Source organism: Mauremys mutica, chromosome 2 (genome assembly GCF_020497125.1).
Source record: "Mauremys mutica isolate MM-2020 ecotype Southern chromosome 2, ASM2049712v1, whole genome shotgun sequence".
Taxonomy (NCBI): Eukaryota; Metazoa; Chordata; order Testudines; family Geoemydidae; genus Mauremys; species Mauremys mutica.
Window position 1 is genome coordinate 119,279,520 of NC_059073.1, and position 19,464 is coordinate 119,298,983.

The 19,464-nt window shown below is 41.2% G+C and overlaps 1 protein-coding gene and 1 long non-coding RNA gene across 3 annotated transcripts in view; one reads left to right on the top strand and one right to left on the bottom strand.

Moving 5' to 3' along the window:
* RREB1 (ras responsive element binding protein 1) overlaps positions 1 to 19,464 on the bottom strand; it is a 151,410-nt gene that overhangs the window by 129,734 nt on the left and 2,212 nt on the right. The gene's annotated exons all lie outside the window — the stretch shown is intronic.
* Positions 3,860 to 19,254, top strand: LOC123363981. Its single transcript, XR_006576959.1, has 3 exons — positions 3,860 to 3,988; positions 5,345 to 5,449; positions 18,521 to 19,254. It is a non-coding gene; the product is annotated as an uncharacterized LOC123363981 (long non-coding RNA).

The following is a 19,464-nucleotide window of genomic DNA, read 5'->3' on the forward strand; positions in this document are numbered from 1 at the left end:
CCCACATACATCAGTTATTGGTCTCACACTGTAGCTTCGACTTCTATTCATCTCAAAATGTTAGTTCTAGAAAAAAATCATGGTATTTTAAAAAAAAATCTTCTGTATATCTACTCATCACTGGTGCTTGTATCAGAGATGTAAAAATTATTGAAACAAACAAAAAAATCCCCTTCCCCCCAAAAAAACCAACATACTAGAACGGTGGTGAAGATTCAACTTACATTTCATAGAAGCCATGGAAAGAGTTTAGGACAGAACTCCTTCCTAACTTACTCCTTTGTACTAAAAGCACTGCAGTACACATGCTACACAAGACTGCCCAGAGCAGCAGAGCCTATAGACAGGCAGCTGCAATATCTACATATGAAGAACGTGCCTTTAGAATGAAGGTTTAGCCTTTATTGTGAGTTTTCTGTATATCTACTCATCATTGCTGCTTGTATCAGAGCTGTGTGCCAAAGGTTGCCGATCCCTGGCCTAGGTCAATAATATGCAGGCTTCAACACTTCTCCATACTCCATGTTTTATTACTACACTTAAACTGCACTAACACAATCCATGAAGCACATTTCCAAGAGAATTATTGCACTCTTATATTCAGTTGTTCAGTGTTACTTGGCTTTTAACACACCTTAAGTCATGCACCTTATAACATGACCTTAGATGCCCAACAGCTGCTCAACGAGTTACTCTTAGAGATGGCTTAAATGAACTGTTGATACAGAGGACAAAATTCTGCTCTTGGTTACACAGGTTTACTTGGAGTAACTGACTTGAACAAAGTCACTCCAGATATACCCTGGTATAGCCAAAACTAAACTTGGACCACAATCTTTGGTAGTAAAACAAAAAAAGATGTCCGGGGTGGGGGGCGGGGGAGAGTCTTTTTATGACTTACGTATCAGATTGTCACATGGACATAAACTTAAAATAAAAGAAGAAACTAGTTAAAAAGCAATTTTCAACAGCAATAAAAATTCTGTATTCCACCTGCTAACAAAGAGATTAGTATCTGAGGAGTGATGGTGGTGATTGGGTGGGGGAATGGGATGGTGATTGGGTGGCCAAGGAAATAATAGTGAGGTCACTAATTCATCATTATGGACTTCCAGGATATCAAAATAGAGAAAGAAAGCTATTTTGTCCCTCCCTACACCCTAAGTATAAAAGATAAGAAAAAGGCATCTTCAAGAACAACAAAACATTACTCTAGCACCCAGAGAAATCCTTTTAGGCTTTTTCCCTACTGTAAAAGTGCCTCTATGATTCTGACTTATTTCATCAGCACTGGTTGTCGTCATATATTCGGCTGTGTATTCACCTCTGACTGGTGAAGAAGTTGTTTGAAATAGCAGCTTGGAAGGCAAACATCACAGTTTGTCTCAAATGGAAGGGCAGGTGAAGAAGTAGTGAACCCCTATAAAAGCCTTCAACTAATATGTCTGCCTTTCTTTCGGTGTGCTACCAGCATTAAATGGTAAGAAAGCACCTACCAACTGGTGGAAGTCAGAGAGGAAATCCGCAATTAACTTTAATGGAGTTGCAAGTCAGAATACAGATGGTTTATATCAAAAGTTTAACAAAGCACCTTATAAAAAGGGATGCACTGTACCTGCATGACATAGCAAAACCACTCTCCAACTCCATGGCTGCAAAGGTCCATGCCCCAGTAGCAGAACAGATGTGGTTCCTTTGCACAGATGATGGCTTTGTGTGTCCAACCCAGCACAGGGTGTACAAGCGTACACCACAAAGCACAATTTTGCAGAAGCTCCCTGCAGTGCAACAAGGAGCTATTGAGATGCACATCTGTGTGGATTCCATGGCCCATCCCAAGTAACAGAGGCATGCTGGAAGGCTAGGTCAGTGAGTTGAAATAACCTTGGTGGAGTGACTCTGGGACTTGGGCAGTGAGGGACGGTAAGGGGTAGGAAGACATCCTCTTTCTCCTACAGCCCCTCAACAAAGATACCCAATGTTCAGCCTGCTACTCAGGGACAGGATGCCAGGGGATTTGGCCATGCAGGTATGTTCTTGTCTCCTGGGTTGCAGCTGTTAGATAAACAAAAAAACATCTGGTTGTCTAAGTTACATACCTTGAGAATAATGCAGTTAGCACACAGCCAGGGTCTGCTTTCACATTGTTTTTTACATCCTGGAACTCAACTGTCACACACAGTCACTCCTGATTACGCATGTGAAAGCAGAAGTCAAGCCCACAGTCCAAGTCCATGCCAGTTTAGGGCTCAATTCCTTAGCACTCACGTGAACTACACAACCCTCAGGACGGCAAGTACACAGAGCACTGCCAGAGTGCCTTAAGACCAATCTTGAATCCAAAAGTAAAGAATTTCACAGGTCATACCAAAAAGCATGGTTGGCAACTTAAGTCAGGATCCCCTAAAATGAAAACTTCACTGCATTTAGCTGATCCTCCACTTCATTTAACAGAGATACCTTGTACTGTAGATGCTGGGCTACCAAACTGGTTTTACACAGAGATGCAGTGAAAATTCAGCCTCCACTATAAAACAGTGCAACGCCATAATTATAGCTGGGACCCAATTCTGTTATTTTTAAAGGGATCTATAAAACACTTTTAACACTAAGAAACTGAATACAGCCGTTATACCCAACAAGCTGAATACGAGAGTATCATCCCGAGTTTAAAAAAAAACAAAAAACAAACAAAAACAGAATTATGTTTTTAAAAGTAACTATTTTCTAACATCCAGTAAAGGCACCTTTACTACTCAAGAGACTCAGACACCCAGACATTAAAATGTGCACTACTTACAGCTAAATGCCAAGCTTTAGCAAGACTGACTAAGTCTTTTCATCAATCCAAGGCAAACTGAGTATCATGCTGTATATGGTGTATGGATTAAGAAGAGACTTTAGAAGCCAAGGCTCCTCTTCTGGTTTATGTCAGCATTATAGAGTGCAGAGCACTTTTCATAAGGAAAGGGTTTTCCTCTTGGTGACCTGGCCAATACGTCTCTTCTCCCCCCACCTTTCACTCTAGAGGTGGCTGCATTTCAGTAGCACAATATATCTATACAGTTGTAAAGCACTTCGGAATCCTTCAATGGATAAGGGTTTATAAAAATAAATGGGGTTATTTTGGATAGTGTGAAAAGCAAAATAATTTCCTTTGGAAAACTTCTTTTAAGCTTTCTTATTTGTTCCAGTCCCAAAGCGTGCTAATTCCCTTACAGAACAGAGAGACCGTTCCCTGCCCCAGAGACCTCAAAGATGTGATATATAAATATGCTGAGTGATTATAAGCATAATGGGATGGGAGTAGAAAAGAGTTATAGCAATAGACCTTCTTTAAAGCAGGTCAGTGCAATTCCTATGCCAAATTTTTAGACCACAGTAGATCGGTGAATCCTGGCTTCCATCACCTGCAAGCACTCAAGTATTTCTCGGCTTTGATGAGTCTTCTAACTTTTTATAGCTGGTATCACATGGATGTGGATGGTGTCCACAGGGTAAATGCCTATTGTGTCTGGCCAAGTTTCATTCCGTAGGGTTCTAGTTGTGCTTGGAGAGCTTCAGGCTCCCCACCCCCACCCCCCGATGGAATACTGGGTACACAGTTCTTGTCAATTAACGATACCTCTCAGAGGGAGGGCAGGGATCAGGAATCACTCAAATCATTAGGCCCTTGATCAATTATCCATATCCTGATGTTAAAAGTCTGCCCATAAATTACATAATGTATAGGGTTGTCCTTAATTCTGTGTGTTTGTCTTAGTGTTACAAGGGAGGGTGGGAGTGCGAGTCTTGAAGAAAAGAAAAGAAAAGAAAAGAAAAAGAAAAACATCACCAAAAAACATGTTATGATTGTGCTGGCTTCCTGTGTCCAGTCTGCCTCTATTGGGCAAGTTTATTGAGATGATGGTGAAGAGAGAACCCTGGCTGTAGCCCTCAGCATTCCTGGACGTCTGACTATGGACTTGTCTTCATTAGGGAAAAAAAGGTATATTTTTAACACGTTAAAATCCCAGCATAGACACAGCAAGTTGTAGTTTTAACAGGTGTCAGCTGTTCAAGGTGAACCCTTGACTCCACCTAGGCTTTAACTCAACCAGTTCAACAGCTGTTAAAAGCTGCGTGCCTTGTCCACTCTGGACTTTTAAAAGAGTTAGTTAGAAAGTTGACTAACATGTTCTAGCAACATACCTTTAAATCCTAGTCAGGACAAGACCAAAGAATACCTATCACTATCATCTTGGTTGTTTTGCAGCTATTCTGAAGGCTCCATCTTGCAGTGTTCTATTTCGTCACTCCTACTTTTCAATCTGTATCTGTAAGTTCTTTGGGACAAGGGCAGTGCTTTAGTATGTGTCTCTGTACCACCTAGCATCAATCCTGACTGCAGCGTCTGGTTGGTAATGTAATAGGCATTAATAAAAATATTGAACAGCAGTCACTGTCTCCTACAGTGGTTTCAGTGATGCAATTTGAGATAACATACGGTTAATATGGGCACACACCTCTACATCTCTTTGTTCAGACCTGGACAGTGTGCTGACTCCATTCTTGTGCTCTGTGCATTAAGTCAGCTGATGCAGTCTCACTCAAAGTCCCTATATCTGAACATCAAGGGGAGCTGTTGGCCTGGCTTTTCCAGCAGAGGTCCATTAATTCTGAAACTTTTTTCCCTCATTAATCTGAGAGAGGCCAAAGTTTGATTTCAGATCATGGGCTGGTTTAAAGGCCCATTCATTTACTCAGGCTTTGGTGTGAGTGGTGAGAAAGGTCCACTGTTGTCAACCTGTCTCCTTTCACAAGCACAAAATCTCACTTTTTAAATGCAAATAATTCATAATATTCCACCACGCATCAGTTGGAAGCTAGATCCAATATATTAGCAATGACTAGATTTCACAGTGCTATTAGTACTTGTATGCCATCTATTAAATGACGATTGTCTATGAACCTACAGTTTTGTGTGTTCAGCTTCCTAGGCAGGAAGTACAACCTACTGGTTCAGGCACAAGACTGGGAGCATCTCTGTTGCACTTTCCCAGTTGCAACAATTGGGATAATACTTATTTTACCTGAGCAGGCTGTTGGGACAGCTAATGTATTAAAATGTATGAAGAACTTGTGAGATTTCTGGATGAATATACAATGTGCTATTCCTATTAGTAAAACTAGCCTGAGTCTTAACAAAAACTTCAGCCTGACAGAGGACCATGACAAAATCCCAAAGACTGTCAATGAAATTTGTCATTCATTGTATGGTATACAGCATCCCAGCACAATATTATTGTACTGAGCATTGGGGCGGCAGCACTTCACCCTGCTAATTTAGTCTTCTTGTGAAAAGTGCAGGACTGAGAGCCAGGAGACTGAACAGATCCTGCAATGTAGCTGCCCCTGCCAACGTGTCTCAGCCCTGAACTGGAAGAATTACTCCCAGACAGATAAAAAGGTAATTCACTTCTCATATATATTCAATCCAGGACCACTCTACCAAGTGCCTATTATAGGGGGAAATTTTGCAATGTGCACCCGTCTCAAAAAGGTCAGACAGCTAACTGGCGGCTAAGGGGACCTTAATTCACTGCTCCCCTGAACTGAATTTGAAATGTCAACCTACAAGGTAAAAAGCTTCACCACATCTTATTACTAACACCCTGAGCATCCTGTCTCCCTGGAATCAAGGAGAATAAGAACAAACAAAAAAAGGTTGCTTTATACAAAGCAACCCCTGGTTTTGCCGTCTGTTTTCTTCACACAATTCCCATCCAATCATTCCCCCTCTCCCCCTCAGAGTTTAAGGCGTGTTGGCTATGCTGACATCAGTGACTGGCTCCTGGGGCTGTGAAGACAGCTGTTGCTGCTCCTGCTCATGGCCAAGAGCCAAGGCTCTCTGCCTTTATGGTGATGCTCCCTCCTGCTCCCCCTCCCTCCCTTGCCCTCAGGCCCACAAGTCTGCAGGGTGGGTGAAGTGGTCACTGGCAGCCTTTCCACGCAAACTGAAGCAGAAAGCTAACTTTCATTCTCAGCCTCAGATCAGATGCAATCAAAATGTTAACCCCAAGTTTTGGCTGTCATAAGTGAAACAACCGTATTTTCTTGCCAGACATCTGAGGCCCAGGTTGTCCTTATGACAGGTCACCTTTAAATGACAATCCACCACACCTACCCTATAGGATGAGTATCTTTTTTGATGCAGATACCAGGGAGACAGGATGGCCATAGGTTGCCATTTCAAATCCATGGCAACAGAGTGCATTCTCTGGGGTAGCTGCTTTGTACAGCACCACTGCTTATTCTGCCCACAGAGCTGACTTAACCAGACCAGGGAAGGTCACATGATCGTAAGGGGATTCCTCAGTGATGCAGAGACATTGTAGGGACTCTAATGGTATTCCTCCTTCACCCTACAAGCAGCACTGTGGGGACAAAGGGGTGTGGCTAGAGAAGATGGAGCCAAGTCAATCCTCAGCTGATGCATTTTTGACTCCTGGTGACCATTTGCAGCCAGCACACCTAGAAAAGGGAGTTAACCTGCACTGCATCAGGATCAGGGGAGTGAAAAAATAATCTTTAAAGGCACCTTTGTTTTTATATCTTCCCGCCTGAGCACTGTGGCTCTGCAGCCCAGGCCCAGTATGCCACGTTTAACAAAATATGCACAAAATTTAAAAAAAAAAAAAAAAAAAAGTTTGAGTTGTTGAACTACTACACAGTTTTTGTTTAGATATTGCAGACACTGCATTTCAGTTTTTGTATACTTCAGATCTCTAATTAACAAAATTGTAAAGAACATAGCAACATTTATTCCAGTGTTTCTTCAAAGCCACCTCCCAATGGGCCAAATTCTGCAGCCCTTTCTCAAGTTGAGTAGTGTTTACTCAACTAGTCTCATTGGCTTCAATGTGTGAACAAGTACAAAGCATACAGTGAGCATGGGTTGCAGATTCTGTCTCTTATCGCAAATAACTTTTTTGAAAAGTAAAAGTAGGCCCTAGTCCTGACAAAATTTAATTTAACTTAACCCACAAGTAGTTTGACAACTCATTTGAGTAGTTATGCATATATTTAAATGTCTCTACGATTAGGCGCAAGCAACAGGTATCATAACCCTCTCCCTATCCCTTTGACACACTAAATCCCTAACATGTTAATGAACAATATTTGAGGTCTGAAAGGGATTTTTCTGCATTGCTACCAGTTAGAGAGTTAAAGAAGATAACCAACACATGCAGAGCAGATTTCACATTCACGTATTTCTTAAGGAGACTTTTTTTTTTAAAAAGAGAATCGCCAGGAAGATGGAAAGAGGGCAGGAACAGGTTAGGCTCCTGATGCTCAGTTTATCTGGACGAAAAGGAGTACCAGTAATGCAAATACATAAGTGCTGCACATCAGACACAATACGCGTAACACCTTGAGATGACAGGAAGAGAGACACCTATAAAATAATTGTATTTACAGTAAAGATTAAAAACACTAAACATTAAAATGGTTATTTGTTACACTCTGAGATTAATAAAACTATCGTACATTACTTAAAGAAAAAAACGTGTTATAGAGACACACAACTCTCAACCTCCTTCCCCAGCCCCAGTACCAGAATGGAAAGGGGCTGATGCAAACATAATAAAGAGTTTCTAGAACAAGCCAGTCAAATTCGTTAAAGTCTTCATGAACTCAGCAGGGCAAAACCCATTCCTGTTTTCAGAGCTTATTACAGCAACATGACTAAACATGCTCAACAGTCCAATTTGATAGGATGCATCCATTTGTTAAAGCTAAACGAAGATGCATTTCTGTTATATATGGTACCAATGCTGTCACGTTTTTCCAAAAGATGTTTAGAAAATAAACCTGCTGCATGCATTCAAGTCATAGTATCATTGGCCTTATATGTGTTTAACCTGTACTTGCTATGCACTGTGGGCAAATATCTGACATCAGCTTATTCCAGCTCTAGTAACACTGAACTGCATTTGACTGGGAGAAACCCAGACACAATGGAACGCTGGAGTTCTGAAACTCAACTAGTTAATACTTAGTGTCACATATATTACCTTTGGTTTGGTTTAATCCAGGTAACCTGATTAAAATGGAGCCTTCTCTAGGGGGGTCTGTTTCTAGTGATTTCCATTACTCAATATACTTTCACACTTTATAAAACCAGGATATGAGATATACATTCTAGCTGGCATGCTTTTTTTTTTTTTTAAAATCTTAAATGTGAATTATTTATGCTGCACCCCAAGGAATGAAAGTTAGATTAGGTTTTGAATGGAAAGAGTGAATATTTTAGTAGAATTCTGTACTGTACCAGCAACGGGATTATTAAGGGAATGGCACACTGCTCTATTTCCAGTTTCTTCCTCAAACCTCTACATTTCAGGATTTTAACGCTTGGCATGTTTACATCAGGGCCTAAAACAACACAAACAAACCCAATGGATGTGCAATGAAGTTTTAAAATATGCACAGAATTTTTAGGAGTATACTCACTGCAAAACTTAAAAAAAAACAACCAAACACTACCCAACTAAAGATTATTAACCATGTATATTTACTGATGCCACCGCATAGAGAATCAGCATGCCTTTCCTTTATGTGTGAACAAAGTGTTCATGAGAAGTGCCCAATTCGTGCAACCAAAGTCCTCTGTTTATATACACAAGCCAGGGCAGTAGCAGTACAAGATTAGGACAACCTCCAGGGGTAAGAGGGAAGTTATTATTAAATATTTATACTGCAGTAGTGACTACTAGGTCATGTCCACATTGTGCTAGACACTGGACAAACGTGGTAAATGTATGAGAGTCCCTGCCCCCAAAAATTTATAATCTAGGAATTAGGATATAAGAGGTGGAGGAGATAAACAAGTTGCAGAAGTGGAAGAGGAAGGAAGGATGGGTTAAGCAAAACCAAGAAGATAGGATATTTTAGCAAGTAGTTATTCAGTATCTATGCCCTCCTTCAATTAATTCATTAAATCGCTGACTTCTTGGCTGTCAGCCAATAAGGTGACAGAACCAATTTTGGTGATTTTTTTGCTATGTCTACACCCACACACTGGGAAATACTAGACTGAGTACTAAAGCAACTCATTTCTGGATTATTTTGGCTGTTATTGAGAGACTATTTGTAGTAACTTATGTTACATTCATTTGCATTGGTCATCTGGACTATTCAAAGAACATCTGACTCTCGCTCTCTAAATAATCAAATACTAGTTTGCGTTTGTGGAAGGAGCTGTTGTATTCACTTGCTAGGAACTGTTACTGAGCATGTGACAGGTACGCGTGGTTGTGTTCGTCCCATCCAACGTGAACAAACTATTTTTGGTCCAAAGACTTTTTACTGTACATTTTAAAAAGGAAGCACGATGAGCACAGACATGGAAACACTGACTGTAAGTTAAATGAGTGAGGCAGAACATGCAAGAGAGCAGCTTCCAGAAAACCAGATCAGATCAGGAGCCAGCAAATACTTCCTCAAGAGGTCACTCAACATTCTATATGGTCACGCAACATCTACAGTATAGCTGACAGAGTATTGTATGTGCTGAATATTACCAGATGACTACTAGTTTTCAATTGCATACGAATAGTGGATTCAAAACCCACACACTGAAGGATTTGGAGTAAGAGCTACTTAAAACTGGAAATAAAAACTCTGGCCCAAAACAAGCCCCTTAGATCCATACACAGAGAGAAGAATCTTCCATGTATATCTCTCACACTCTTTCTCCATGGAAGGCTGGACCCTTGGGGGACACAGTCTCCCTATCATTCCCCACAGGGAACCCACTGGAAGGTTAACACAGCCTCTGGGGTTGCAGAAGATTTTTCCAGGGACAGCTGTGAATGGAACTCAACTGCCAGGGATCCAGAATGGGGAAAGACATTTTGGAGGCAGCATAGAGGCAAATGGTACCCATCATGGTGGCTGTCAGGTGGAGAGGGCTACGCAGGAATAAAAAAACCCCACAACATATGTTCAACATGGCCCACTTAATGTTCCTGTGAGAACCTTAACTTTCATTTTTGACTTTTGAGCATTTAAAATGAGTCACCTTAGCTTTTTTCCCTCAAGGCGGAAAAAGAACCATGAAAAATCCAGAGCAACTAGACTTAAAGAGCTTACAAATTCCACCAGCTTTGCAAGCAGAGCTTGAAAACTGCCTGAATTGCAGTTAATAGGGCTGCAGAGTTTACAGATTCTGTTGGTTCCCTCCTGCAGTGTTTAAAATGTGCATGGCTTCCTTATAAGCTACTAGGCATCCACTATGACATATGGATCACTTCACCCTCTACTCAAATTTAGTCTCTAATTAGGGACAGCATGGCAGTCATTCTGGGCACAGCAAAGCTACAGAGCTGTCTGGTCTTTTTATAAATAAAAAATAGTAATAATAAAGGTGAGGAAGGAAAGAAAAAAAGTTTCTTCCATAAAAGTGAAGGGAGTTTAAGTAGACAGAATGGAGCAAATGCTGCAGATCTTAAATGGAGCAGAGTTTCCAATGACTTAAACAGGAGTTCTGCTCAATCACAAACCACAGAAATTACCGTACCTAAAATTGCAACAGGATGAGGATAGTGGATGTAACACGTTTACTGATTCAAACATTGCTATGGGACCTTACAGGGTAGGAAAGTAACCTATCTGCCATGAAAGGTGTTGTGGGATTAGTTACCAGAAACTGTCAGGGCCTCAACTTTAAGTCTGATTTGGAAGTCATATGAATGTAAAAACTGATACATATTTGGGCCATCTCATTAGGAAAAAAATAAATGCTATCTTGAGATGTTAAAAAATTCTCTCTTGAGAAAGAGAAATAGATCATTAGTTTCAAATAGCATAAAGTGTAAACTACATCTACACAGAAAAGCACTTGTTACCCCTCATTTAGCTTATACCCCACATCTGGGGAGTGTACCTTGCATTTGCAAATGGAAGATCTTAATAATCCATTAGGCCTTTTCAACCTCTAACTTCTACAGCATTCAATTATTCTTACTGTAATTTCGTATCTTCATTTAAACAAACAAAAAAAAAGTTTTATAAACTATGGTGAAACATTCAAGCTGTAATGCAAATTACTAGAGTAAAAAGAATATGGGATAACAACTGTTGAGGGGAAAAAGCTGTAACGGCACGTGATTTACACATGGCAACCACATTAAAAGTTCATCACCATATATTGCCCTTTGCATGCATGCAGTTCCACAGACATCAGAGTAGAGTTCCACACATGGATGCAGAACAGTATAGGGTCATTAATATCTTGGCTGCTTCTCAGGTTTTCAAAACACTAAAAGAAAGTAGGCATCATAATGACTTCTTTATGTCAAGACAAGCATTTTTTTCTAATCTTAGAAAAACCCACCTGATTTTAGTAAATTCCTTCCTGCTTCCCCCAACCAAATCTGACAACTGTGAAAATTATTTCTAAATTGATCCCTCCCACCCTCAAAAGGAAATAGAAGAAAGATTTTGTTTGCTAGGACTACCCAAAGCAAATCTCTATGGCTAAGTTATAAAATAGGGGGTTAAAAAAGGAAGTATGGAAACAACAACCTATACATGGGAGAAAGTTTACTGGTGTAATATGCATAATGTATTTATATGAATTGCTGTGTGGTATAAAACCTCAAGCTTCTGAACACTTAAATCACATACAAGATGGAAAGATCCTCAGCAGTGTCCTCAATAAAACAAGCTAAACAAACACAGATGACAAAAGCAAAGGCTACCTGCATTTTTAGCATTTTAATGTTTTGTTTCCCTCATCTTTAAAACAAAAAAGGAACCAAATTCCTACAGAAACTCATTAAAAACTGGCTATTAAAGTTCATTCATCTTCCAGCTTCAAAAGATAAATGATGGCGTCTATCCACACTGGCACTTGTTGGTGTAACTTATGTCACTCAGACGGGTGTTTTTTTCCCACACACCTGAACGACACAAGTTATACCAACAAAAGTGGTAGTACAGACACAGCCTCAGTGTAGACACAGCCTCAGAAGGGACTTAGAAGCATCTGAAAAATTTACCTCAAAGCTTAAAAAAAGAATATTCTTCTTGTTCCAAACACATTAGTTTCCAGTTTATAGTTTGAAAGAGATCAAGTTGATCTGATTGACAGGCATTGTGCCTCCAGGAAGATATGGGAGTCTCACATCTTCCTCCAAACTGATGTGATGAAAAGACAAACAAAATCCAAGTAATCCACCAGTGTTACCTAAAAGCTCTTTTGCACTATGCTAAGAACCTATGCTAACATTTAAGTAGAGAAATTCAAATACTACATTGAATATCCTTCCACGACAAAAAACAATGGTAATGCAAACATTGGGTCGGGGAGAAGGTTGTAATCAAAGCTGTTAAAGGTCTTAATCTAACAACCCTGAGGCCTGGTCTACACTACGCGTTTAAACCAAATTTAGCAGCGTTAAACCGATTTAACCCTGCACCCATCCACACAATGAGGCCCTTTATATTGATATAAAGGGCTCTTTAAACCGGTTTCTGTACTCCTCCCCGACGAGAGGAGTAGCGCTGAAATCGGTATTGCCATGTCGGATTAGGGTTAGTGTGGCCGCAATTTGATGGTATTGGCCTCCAGGCGGTATCCCACAGTGCACCATTGTGACCGCTCTGGAAAGCAATCTGAACTCGGATGCACTGGCCAGGTAGACAGGAAAAGCCCCACGAACTTTTGAATTTCATTTCCTGTTTGCCCAGCGTGGAGCTCTGATCAGCACAGGTGGCGATGCAGTCTCAAATCCAAAAAGAGCTCCAGCATGGACCGTACGGGAGATACTAGATCTCATCGCTGTATGGGGAGACAAATCTGTTGTATCAGAGCTCCGTTACAGAAGACGAAATGACAAAGCATTTGAAAAAAAATCTCCAGGCTATGATAGACAGAGGCCACAGCAGGGACTCAGCACAGTGCTGCGTGAGAAGCGTAACGGAAAGCCAAAGAATCAAATGGACGCTCATGGAGGGAGGGAGGGGGTACTGAGGACTCCAGCTATCCCACAGTCCCCGCAGTCTCCGAAAAGCATTTGCATTCTTGGCTGAGCTCCAAATGCCTGAAGGGTCAAAAACATTTTCCTGGGTGTTTCAGGGTGTATGTTGTCAATTTACACCCTTTCCCCCCCCCTGAAAGAAAAGGGAAAAAAATAGTTTCTCGCCTTTTTTCAATGTCACCCTATGTCTACTGCATGCTGCTGGTAGACGGGGTGCTGCAGCGCTGAACACCAGCATCCCCTTCCCGGTGGCAGATGGTACAATATGACTGCTATCCATCATCATCATCAGCCCGTGAGTGCTCCTGGCTGGCCTCGGTGAGGTCGGCCGGGGGCGCCTGGGTAAAAATAGGAATGACTCCCAGTCATTCCCGGCAGATGGTACAAAAGGCTTGGTAACCATCCTCATCATAGCAGCTGGAGGCTGAGCTCTATGAGCCCCCCCTTTCATGTCTAAAGAAAAGATTCTGTACTGCCTGGACTATCATAGCAGCTGGAGGCTGCCTCCCCCTCATTTTATCTCACTAAAAGTCAGTGTTTCTTATTCCTGCATTCTTTATTACTTCATCACACAAATGGGGGGACACTACCATGGTAGCCCAGGAGGGTTGGGGGAGGAGGGAAGCAACGGGTGGGGTACCCCCTAGAATGGCATGCAGCTCATCATTTCTGCGGGATCTCTGGGGCTCTGACACAGAGTGGCTGTGCTCTCTGGTTCTCTAGTACACTTGCCCCATATTCTAGGCAGGACTGACTATTTTTAGACAAAACATAAAGAAGGGAATGACCCAGGGAGTCATTCCCATTTTTGTCCATGCACCCCCAGGCGACCTCAGCGAGGCCAGCCAGGAGCACCCGTGACAGCAGCAGACAGTACAAAAGGATTGATAACCGTCATCACCAATTTCCAAATGCAAACGGTGCAAAATGACTGATAACCATCATCTCATCGCCAATTTACAATGGCAGGCGGTGCAATAGGGATGGTAATCGTCTCTGCTACCTTGCAAAGGCAAATGAATGCTGCTGTGTAGCATTGCAGTACCACCTCTGTCAGCAGCATCCAGTACACATACGGTGACAGTGACAAAAGGCAAAACAAGCTCTGCCAGGGCAATCCAGGTGAAAAAGGGCGCGAAATGATTATCTGCCGTTGCTTTCACGGAGGAAGGATTGAGTGATGACATTTACCCAAAATCACCCGCGACACTGTTTTTGCCCCATCATGCATTGGGATCTCAACCCAGAATTTCAAGGGGCGGGGGAGACTGCGGGAACTATGGGATAGCTACGGGACAGCTACCCACAGTGCAACGCTCCGGAAATCAACGCTAGCCTCGGTACATGGACGCACACCGCCGAATTAATGTGCTTAGTGTGGCCGCGTGCACTCGACTTTATACGATCTGTTTTACAAAACCGGTTTCTGTAAAATCGGAATAATCCCGTAGTGTAGACATACCCTCAGAGTGCCTATTTAGTACACAAGTCTAACTATGTCTTGGGGAGAGGGTTTCCCATAGCTTTTCTCCGCCCTGTTAGTTCCATCCTGATGGAGCTCAGGGAGTCTACAGGTGAATCCTCATTAAGCTATTCAGCTGCTCTGTCTCTAAGCTATTCAGTGCTTTGCTACACTGGCGCTTTACAGCGCTGCAACTTTCTCGCTCAGGGGAGTGAAAAAACACCCCCCTGAGCGCAGCAAGTTACAGCGCTGTAAAGTGCCAGTGTAAACAGTGCCCCAGCGCTGGGAGTGCAGCTGTAAGCTAATCCCTATGGGGAGGTGGAGTACCTGCAGCGCTGGGAGAGCTCTCTCCCAGCGCTGGCACGGCGACCACACTCACACTTCAAAGCGCTGCCGTGGGAGCGCTCCCGCGGCAGCGCTGTACGGCTGCAAGTGTAGCCATACCCTAGGACTTTACAGAGGCTTTCAAATACTTGTTTGAATCACACTGAATAAACAGTCTCCACCCAGTCACATACTTCTGTTGTCTAAAGCACCTATTCACAGGCAACTACTGTACTGATTGGTAGGCAGGCCAAACTGAAAGCTGAAGTACCATTAAAACCAAGATTCACCGGAATGCCTCCAGATTGCTAGAGAAAACAGAGGTCCAGATTCCGTTCTGTTACATCAGGGTAATTCCAGACAAACTCCACCGACCCAATAGAGCTCTGCCAATTTTACTCTAGTTTAACTGAGAGCAGAATCCGGCCCACACATCTTATTGCCCTTTCCAGGCTAATTTACTCTGAACCATTTCCACCGCTATGGGAGTGTGAAAATGAGAAAATCTTTTCAAATTGCCTGTTAACTGGACTTTTTATTTCACAGGAAATCAATATTAATATTAGCTTCAAAGCAGTTAATCATTTGTATAAGCACAAAAACAAACAACAGGATGCTTTAGTTCTGCCTTAAGAGTTGTAGCCTCTCAAATCATGTATGTCCTACCTTAAAGTGTTGCTATGTGAAACAAATTGATGGCCAGGGTGGGGTTGAAAGAACTTTGAAGGTGGGAAATGCTAATGACTAGTTTGCATCCAAAGATGTACTATCATCAGATTTCTGCACTGGAAGAACAGTGAAAGGCGGGAGAGTGGGATTTCTACTCAGTCTGGATCCCATCCCCCGTAAGGGAATATTTTTCATCCGTAACATCTTTGTATATGGTGACTGAAACATAATCATTGTAACTGCTGTTTTAACTAAGATACAAGAAATGGAAAGTAGACCTTTTACAGTCCTCAGAAGAGCCAGTTTAAATTTTCAACACCAGCCTCTAACAAAATCAGATCTCCCAGCCAACAATAAGAAATTGGCTAGTCCCATTGTTTCCTTGAAGAGAACACTCTTCCTCTTCCCAATTCTATATGTGATCTCCCAAGACATTTCTTGGCAAGGTTGTAGTAGGTATATGAACACCATGGTCATAATTAAAATTATATGAAGAGAACACAGTGCAAACAAACTCTGCCCCTTTTCAAAGCTTCAGTTTTCTCTCCTGAAATGCATTCTAAAGTTGTGATGAAGGGCTGGAGGGAGGAAGGAAGAACATTGGTGATAATGCAAACTACGAACCATTTTGTTTGAATTTAGAAAGGAGGTGAAAGAGTAACAGATGTGAAAAGCAGGCATCCTCACTACTTTCAGCAGAACTTAAAATAGTACTGCCAATCTCCTCTAAGAGAATGGAACGATTATCAGTTGGGGGCGGGGGGGGGGGAATGTATTGTCACATTATCACAGAGACTGTGGCTCATGACATGTATTCATAATAATGGTTCAGTAATATATTTCTCTCTTTTTAATGAAAATCTTGCCAATATTTAAAGAAAATAATGTCATATGATTTCACACGCTTTAAATTTGTAAGTCAATACAGATGACAATTTTAGTTAAGAGGATTTTCTGCACAGAAAAAGATTTAAAAACTTTTCTAAACAAAACAGAATGTACTTGTTTTCTGCTTGTTGCTGCAGAATCTTTGGTGCAGCTTTTTCCAAGTCTGTCTGCACAGGCTGCTATCCAACATACATCAGTTGCTCACAGAGCAATGAATAACAGATAACTCTTCAAGGACATTTCTAAAGGGCACAAATCAAGGGCCAAATCCCGCAAACACTTAGGCACATGAGTAAGTTTATTCACATGAGTAGTCCCAATAGGCTATTTATGTAAGTAAATTTACTCATATGCCTAAATATTTTTCCAAGATTTCACTCCAAGATCTTTGTCTGACACTTAAAAAAGAACCACTGTAAGTAAACTAAAAATTTATTTACAAACTTAAAAAGAACAGAATCCCTTACAAATACACTTGGGTTAATTTTAGCATCCTTCTGTTTAGCTGCTTAGCAACACTTATCCTATGACCTTCTAAGCACCACCTACTTTTACAAGGGATAATGAATATAACCAAAGGGATTTCTCTCTCTATTTTTGTAATCTATACAATGCAAGTACAAGATTAATTTTTATTTCAAGAAGAATTCCAACAGGCCAAACTATGTTTCTAATTAACAGAGTTTTCACTAACTAAAAGAGAGTAAATTCATGGTGCAGTTATGAACATACTATGCCATTAATCCAAACAAGTGAAACAATCCTTAAGATAAAAAAAACAAAAGCACTGCAGAAAATAAAACTGAGAAGTTTTTGTAATCTGTTGTGTTCACCTTGGGTATTAAAAGGAGTTTATTAAAATTACTATTGACACACAACATAGACATTCAGCTTTTTCAATCCTGAAACTTCAGGGATCTCCTGACCCTCAAATCCAAAATAAAGACCATATGACCAAAAGGTCACTGAATGATGTAAACAGTTAAGAATGGATGCACCACCTGTACCAGCTGAGTCAAACTGAGACATTCAACTATACTGAACTCTGCTAATAAATTAAACTTCAAAACTTTGGAGAAAAGGACAGCTAAGCTTGTGAAACTAAATTTTAAAGCATGTGTTATATTCTGTTTTAATACCAAAGAACACAAGTTCCCTATTGCAAGAATAAAGATGTTTTTATAAGAAATAAGAAGATTGTTAAAGGATAGATAAATTAATAGCTAAAGAAAACTATTGATTGGTAAACTGAAGAGATGACAATCTAAAAAAAAATGGTTTCCTATGAAAATAAGCTTGTAGAAAGCGTACAAAAAACTGTCTAAATGATGTGTTTTTTTAAAGCTACAAGATACCAGTCAAGTTCTAAATGTGAAAACCTAATCAAAAAGAGAGAAAAGCATCAAGATCAGACAAGTGCATTGTACCAAGTAAGGACATTAGGTGTGTTCCCCACTGAATGCTGAAAAGAAGTGTTGTGGTAACCTGACTGATTGGATGATGGATCCATGCTGTTTCTGAGTTTCTAACACACAAAGGAATCTATTCTCCCATGGATGTACCTAACTCCCGTTAATGCTAATGGGCATTATGCATGCACGCCAATAGAATATACCCCTAAATCTTCAAAGGGAAAATTAAAACCTAAAACAAATATGGCTGGCTTGGCCATGAGTCACTGCTCCCTCTCTCACACACCGAACAACTCTGTGGAAAAAGGGAACTGTGGTAACATATTTTATGTGCTTCAAAATAGTAGGTCTCAACACAGAACTTCAACCTTATAATAGAGGTTTCCACTATAAACTTCAGAGATGGCCGGCCAATTTATGTCTTTGACAACTCCTACTGTAGTTGTTAAAAAGCAATTACTTGTTTTAAAAAGCACAGTAATTGAATCTAGGGTCTGAATTAGAAGGGCTGGAGAAAAGGACTACGATTATTCTCTCTCTCCCACACTATTCCAAGTCACATTTAGATACTAGTTGAGTATGTAGTTTAACAGAAGCACATAACCACACTTGATCTTATCTAAATCATAAGACATGCAAAATAGGATGGTGAAAGTTAAGATCTACTTTGGTTTTTTTTCAGAAATCACTTCAATAGGCTCCTTCATAGGATTAAAGCATCTCTTTGCTCCTTTCAGCTATCACCCATCCTGGGAGCAACAAACAAAACAGAACAAAACCAAATTCTCCTCATCTTTACCACTGCTTTTTCTAAATGATTCAATCCAGCCTACAGAGGAAGAGATAATTTGGATATTTAATCAACCAAACAGATCTGCACCTTAGTCCTTTAAAAAAAAAATCTTTCCACCCCACCCATCTCCCAAAAAGAAACTATGTGTGAGTGAGTACTGGTGGTGCTGCTGCTGCTGGTGGCTCTGAAGCCGTGTAGAATTTCGTAATGGAATGTGAACTGCTCATCCGGATCTGGGCTCGCGTTCTGTCTTCTACCCAGTAAGGAGCAGGGGAGGATAAATCTGCTGAGCAAGGAGAAATACTCTCCTCCTCTTTTATAACCCATCAAGGATGCATTGCAGAGCACAGGAAGATAATGTAATTCAGAGGTAAAAAAAAAAAAAGGGAGGGAGGGAGGAGAGAGAAGGAGCCAGAGGAAACTTATCAACGACATGACAAAGTTCAATCCACCACCCTCCCCTCCCTTCTCTAAAAAGTTTAAGCATCTCCAACTAGTCTCCGTCTCCGTCTCCCCTACTCTGCCCGACAACAAGATGCGTCTGTATCGGGAGCACGATGTTGCACAACTAGAAAACTGAAGTTGAGTACAGAACACAAGCCACGCTTCCCACTGCTGCTTCTCCCTCCCAGCACCCATATTACAGTGTGTAACAAGTCCAACTCTGGACATGGTGCCAAGCCCAGCCTGTGCAGGCTCATTATTTGTTACACTGAAGGGAGAAAGAAGGGGGGGGCAGGGGAATCAGGTTCTTGTAGTAGTGACTACTAAGCCCAAAGGAGGAGGATCTGCATCCTCATTGCAACTCCCACTTAGCCACAGAGAGAGAAAATATGCTGATCAACAGAAGAGAGAAGAGGAAAAACCTCTCCCCTGCTTCTTAGCAAC